A 6,411-nucleotide genomic window follows, 5' to 3' on the forward strand; every position below is an offset into this window, starting at 1 on the left:
ATTAACATAGTCTGGATCTCAGCCGTAGCTATGGAAGTATAAACACAAGTTAGAATTTGAAAGCGATAGTAATTGATTAACACAGCCTGTCGTAGTTCTTTAACACAGTCTGGATCTCAGCCGTAGCTATAGAATTGTAAACACAAGTTAGAATTTTCAAAGCGGTAGTAATTGATTACCACAGCCTGTATTTCAGCCGTAGCTATAGAATTGTAAACACAAGTTAGAATTTCAAAGCGATAGTAATTGATTAACATAGTCTGGATCTCAGCCGTAGCTATAGAAGTATAAACACAAGTTAGAATTTAAAAGCGATAGTAATTGATTAACACAGCCTGTATTTCAGCCGTAGCTATAGAATTGTAAACATAAGTTAGAATTTCAAAGCGATAGTAATTGATTAACACAGCCTGTATTTCAGCCGTAGCTATAGAATTGTAAACACAAGTTAGAATTTCAAAGCGATAGTAATTGATTAACATAGTCTGGATCTCAGCCGTAGCTATAGAAGTATAAACACAAGTTAGAATTTAAAAGCGATAGTAATTGATTAACACAGCCTGTATTTCAGCCGTAGCTATAGAATTGTAAACACAAGTTAGAATTTTCAAAGCGATCGTAGTTGCTTAACACAGTCTGGATCTCAGCCGTAGCTATAGATTTGTAAACACAAGTTAGAATTTCAAAGCGATAGTAATTGATTAACACAGCCTGTATTTCAGCCGTAGCTATAGAAGTATAAACAGAAGTTAGAATTTCAAAGCGATTGTAATTGATTAACACAGCCTGTATTTCAGCCGTTGCTATAGAAGTATAAACACAAGTTAGAATTTCAAAGCGATAGTAATTAATTAACACAGCCTGTCGTAGTTCTTTAACACAGTCTGGATCTCAGCCGTAGCTATAGAATTGTAAACACAAGTTAGAATTTTCAAAGCGATAGTAATTGATTAACACAGCCTGTATTTCAGCCGTAGCTATAGAATTGTAAACACAAGTTAGAATTTCAAAGCGATAGTAATTGATTAACACAGCCTGGATTTCAGCCGTAGCTATAGAAGTATAAACACAAGTTAGAATTTCAAAGCGATAGTAATTGATTAACACAGTCTGTATTTCAGCCGTAGCTATAGAAGTATAAACACAAGTTAGAATTTCAAAGCGATCGTAGTTGTTTAACACAGTCTGGATCTCAGCCGTAGCTATAGAATTGTAAACACAAGTTAGAATTTCAAAGCGATAGTAATTGATTAACACAGCCTGTATTTCAGCCGTAGCTATAGAATTATAAACACAAGTTAGAATTTCAAAGCGATAGTAATTGATTAACACAGCCTGTATTTCAGCCGTAGCTATAGAATTGTAAACACAAGTTAGAATTTCAAAGCGATAGTAATTGATTAACACAGCCTGGATTTCAGCCGTAGCTATAGAATTGTAAACACAAGTTAGAATTTCAAAGCGATAGTAATTGATTAACACAGCCTGTATTTCAGCCGTAGCTATAGAAGTGTAAACACAAGTTAGAATTTCAAAGCGATAGTAATTGATTAACACAGCCTGTATTTCAGCCGTAGCTATAGAATTGTAAACACAAGTTAGAATTTTCAAAGCGATCGTAGTTGCTTAACACAGTCTGGATCTCAGCCGTAGCTATAGAAGTATAAACACAAGTTAGAATTTCAAAGCGATAGTAATTGATTAACACAGCCTGTATTTCAACCGTAGCTATAGAAGTATAAACACAAGTTAGAATTTCAAAGCGATCGTAGTTGTTTAACACAGTCTGGATCTCAGCCGTAGCTATAGAATTGTAAACACAAGTTAGAATTTCAAACCGATAGTAATTGATTAACACAGCCTGTATTTCAGCCGCAGCTATAGAATTGTAAACACAAGTCAGATTTTCAAAGCGATAGTAATTGATTAACACAGCCTGTATTTCAGCCGTAGCTATAGAAGCATAAACACAAGTTAGAATTTCAAAGCGATAGTAATTGATTAACACAGCCTGTATTTCAGCCGTAGCTATAGAATTGTAAACACAAGTAAGAATTTCAAAGCGATAGTATTTGATTAACACAGCCTGTATTTCAGCCGTAGCAATAGAAGTATAAACACAAGTTAGAATTTCAAAGCGATAGTAATTGATTAACATAGCCTGGATCTCAGCCGTAGCTATGGAAGTATAAACACAAGTTAGAATTTGAAAGCGATAGTAATTGATTAACACAGCCTGTCGTAGTTCTTTAACACAGTCTGGATCTCAGCCGTAGCTATAGAATTGTAAACACAAGTTAGAATTTTCAAAGCGGTAGTAATTGATTACCACAGCCTGTATTTCAGCCGTAGCTATAGAATTGTAAACACAAGTTAGAATTTCAAAGCGATAGTAATTGATTAACATAGTCTGGATCTCAGCCGTAGCTATAGAAGTATAAACACAAGTTAGAATTTAAAAGCGATAGTAATTGATTAACACAGCCTGTATTTCAGCCGTAGCTATAGAATTGTAAACATAAGTTAGAATTTCAAAGCGATAGTAATTGATTAACACAGCTTGTATTTCAGCCGTAGCTATAGAATTGTAAACACAAGTTAGAATTTCAAAGCGATAGTAATTGATTAACATAGTCTGGATCTCAGCCGTAGCTATAGAAGTATAAACACAAGTTAGAATTTAAAAGCGATAGTAATTGATTAACACAGCCTGTATTTCAGCCGTAGCTATAGAATTGTAAACATAAGTTAGAATTTCAAAGCGATAGTAATTGATTAACACAGCCTGTATTTCAGCCGTAGCTATAGAATTGTAAACACAAGTTAGAATTTTCAAAGCGATAGTAATTGATTAACGCAGCCTGGAGTTCAGCCGTAGCTATAGAATTGTAAACACCAGTTAGAATTTCAAAGCGATAGTAATTGATTAACACAGCCTAGATTTCAGCCGTAGCTATAGAAGTATAAACAAAAGTCAGAATTTCAAAGCGATAGTAATTGATTAACACAGCCTGTATTTCAGCCGTAGCTATAGAAGTATAAACACAAGTTAGAATTTCACAGCGATCGTAGTTGTTTAACACAGTCTGGATCTCAGCCGTAGCTATAGAATTGTAAACACAAGTTAGAATTTCAAAGCGATAGTAATTGATTAACACAGCATGTATTTCAGCCGCAGCTATAGAATTGTAAACACAAGTCAGATTTTCAAAGCGATAGTAATTGATTAACACAGCCTGTATTTCAGCCGTAGCTATAGAAGTATAAACACAAGTTAGAATTTCACAGCGATAGTAATTGATTAACACAGCCTGTATTTCAGCCGTAGCTATAGAATTGTAAACACAAGTTAGAATTTCAAGGATAGTAATTGAGTAACACAGCCTGTATTTCAGCCGTAGCTATAGAAGTATAAACACAAGTTAGAATTTCACAGCGATAGTAATTGATTAACACAGCCTGGATTTCAGCCGTAGCTATAGAATTGTAAACATAAGTAAAAATTTCAAAGCGATAGTAATTGATTAACACAGCCTGTATTTCAGCCGTAGCTATAGAATTGTAAACACAAGTTTGAATTTTCAAAGCGATAGTAATTGATTAACGCAGCCTGGAGTTCAGCCGTAGCTATAGAATTGTAAACACAAGTTAGAATTTTCAAAGCGATAGTAATTGATTAACGCAGCCTGGAGTTCATCCGTAGCTTTAGAATTGTAAACACAAGTTAGAATTTCAAAGCGATAGTAATTGATTAACACAGCCTGGGATTTCAGCCGTAGCTATAAAATTGTAAACACAAGTTAGAATTTTCAAAGCGATCGTAGTTGTTTAACACAGCCTGTATTTCAGCCGTACCTATAGAAGTATAAACACAAGTTAGAATTTTCAAAGCGATGGTAGTTGTTTAACACAGTCTGGATATCAGCTGTAGCTATAGAATTATAAACACAAGTTAGAATTTTTAAGCGATAGTAATTGATTAACACAGCCTGTATTTCAGCCGTAGCTATAGAAGTATAAACACAAGTTAGAATTTCAAAGCGATAGTAATTGATTAACACAGCCTGTGATTCTCAGCCGTAGCTATAGAATTGTAAACACAAGTTAGAATTTCAAAGCGATAGTAATTGATTAACACAGCCTGTATTTCAGCCGTAGCTATAGAATTGTAAACACAAGTTAGAATTTCAAAGCGATAGTAATTGATTAACACAGTCTGGACCTCAGCCGTAGCTATAGAATTATAAACACAAGTTAGAATTTCAAAGCGATAGTAATTGATTAACACAGCCTGTATTTCAGCCGTAGCTATAGAAGTATAAACACAAGTTAGAATTTCAAAGCGATAGTAATTGATTAACACAGCCTGTATTTCAGCCGTAGCTATAGAATTGTAAACACAAGTTAGAATTTCAAAGCGATAGTAATTGATTAACGCAGCCTGGAGTTCATCCGTAGCTTTAGAATTGTAAACACAAGTTAGAATTTCAAAGCGATAGTAATTGATTAACACAGCCTGTCGTAGTTGTTTAACACAGTCTGGATCTAAGCCGTAGCTATAGAAGTATAAACAAAAGTTAGAATTTCAAAGCGATAGTAATTGATTAACACTGCCTGTATTTCAGCCTAGCAAATAAAGAAACACAATTGAATCACATAGTAATTGATACACACCTCTATTTCACCAGAGCATAGAATGAAACACAATTAAATTCAAAGCATAAATTGATTAACGCACCTGGATTTCACCGTAGCTATTAGAATTGTTAAACACAAGTTAATTCAAAGCGAGAATGATTAACAAGCCTTCGTATTGTTTAACACTATCTGATCTCAGCGTACTAAAAGTATAAACACAAGTTAGAATTTCAAAGCGGTAGTAATTGATTAACACAGCCTGTATTTCAGCCGTAGCTATAGAATTATAAACACAAGTTAGAATTTCAAAGTGATTGTATTTGATTAACACAGCCTGAATTTCAGCCGTAGCTATAGAAGTATAAACACAAGTTAGAATTTCAAAGCGATAGTAATTGATTAACACAGCCTGTCGCAGTTCTTTAACACAGTCTGGATTTCAGCCGTAGCTATAGAATTGTAAACACAAGTTAGAATACAAAGCGATAGCAATTGATTAACACAGCCTGGATTTCAGCCGTAGCTATAGAATTGTAAACACAAGTTAGAATTTTCAAGGCGATCGTAGTTGCTTAACACAGTCTGGATCTCAGCCGTAGCTATAGAATTGTAAACACAAGTTAGAATTTCAAAGCGGTAGTAATTGATTAACACAGCCTGTATTTCAGCCATAGCTATAGAATTATAAACACAAGTTAGAATTTCAAAGCGATAGTAATTGATTAACACAGCCTGGATTTCAGCCATAGCTATAGAATTGTAAACACAAGTTAGAATTTTCAAAGCGATAGTAATTGATTAACGCAGCCTGGAGTTCATCCGTAGCTTTAGAATTGTAAACACAAGTTAGAATTTCAAAGCGGTAGTAATTGATTAACACAGCCTGTATTTCAGCCGTAGCTATAGAATTATAAACACAAGTTAGAATTTTCAAAGCGATTGTAATTGATTAACACAGCCTGTATTTCAGCCGTAGCTATAGAAGTATAAACACAAGTTAGAATTTCAAAGCGATAGTAATTGATTAACACAGCCTGTCGTAGTTCTTTAACACAGTCTGGATCTCAGCCGTAGCTATAGAATTGTAAACACAAGTTAGAATTTTCAAAGCGGTAGCAATTGATTAATACAGCCTGTATTTCAGCCGTAGCTATAGAATTGTAAACATAAGTTAGAATTTCAAAGCGATAGTAATTGATTAACATAGTCTGTATTTCAGCCGTAGCTATGGAAGTATAAACACAAGTTAGAATTTAAAAGCGATAGAAATTGATTAACACAGCCTGTATTTCAGCCGTAGCTATAGAATTGTAAACATAAGTTAGAATTTCAAAGCGATAGTGATTGATTAACACAGCCTGTATTTCAGCCGTTGCTATAGAATTGTAAACACAAGTTAGAATTTTCAAAGCGATAGTAATTGATTAACGCAGCCTGGAGTTCAGCCGTAGCTATAGAATTGTAAACACCAGTTAGAATTTCAAAGCGATAGTAATTGACTAACACAGCCTGGATTTCAGCCATAGCTATAGAATTGTAAACACAAGTTAGAATTTTCAAAGCGATAGTAATTGATTAACGCAGCCTGGAGTTCATCCGTAGCTTTAGAATTGTAAACACAAGTTAGAATTTCAAAGCGATAGTAATTGGTTAACACAGCCTGGATTTTAGCCGTAGCTATAGAATTGTAAACACAAGTTAGAATTTTCAAAGCGATAGTAATTGATTAACACAGCCTGGATTTCAGCCATAGCTATAGAATTGTAAACACAA

The sequence above is a fragment of the Teleopsis dalmanni genome, chromosome 1, assembly GCF_002237135.1.
Source record: "Teleopsis dalmanni isolate 2A chromosome 1, ASM223713v2, whole genome shotgun sequence".
In the NCBI taxonomy this organism is placed as follows: domain Eukaryota; kingdom Metazoa; phylum Arthropoda; class Insecta; order Diptera; family Diopsidae; genus Teleopsis; species Teleopsis dalmanni.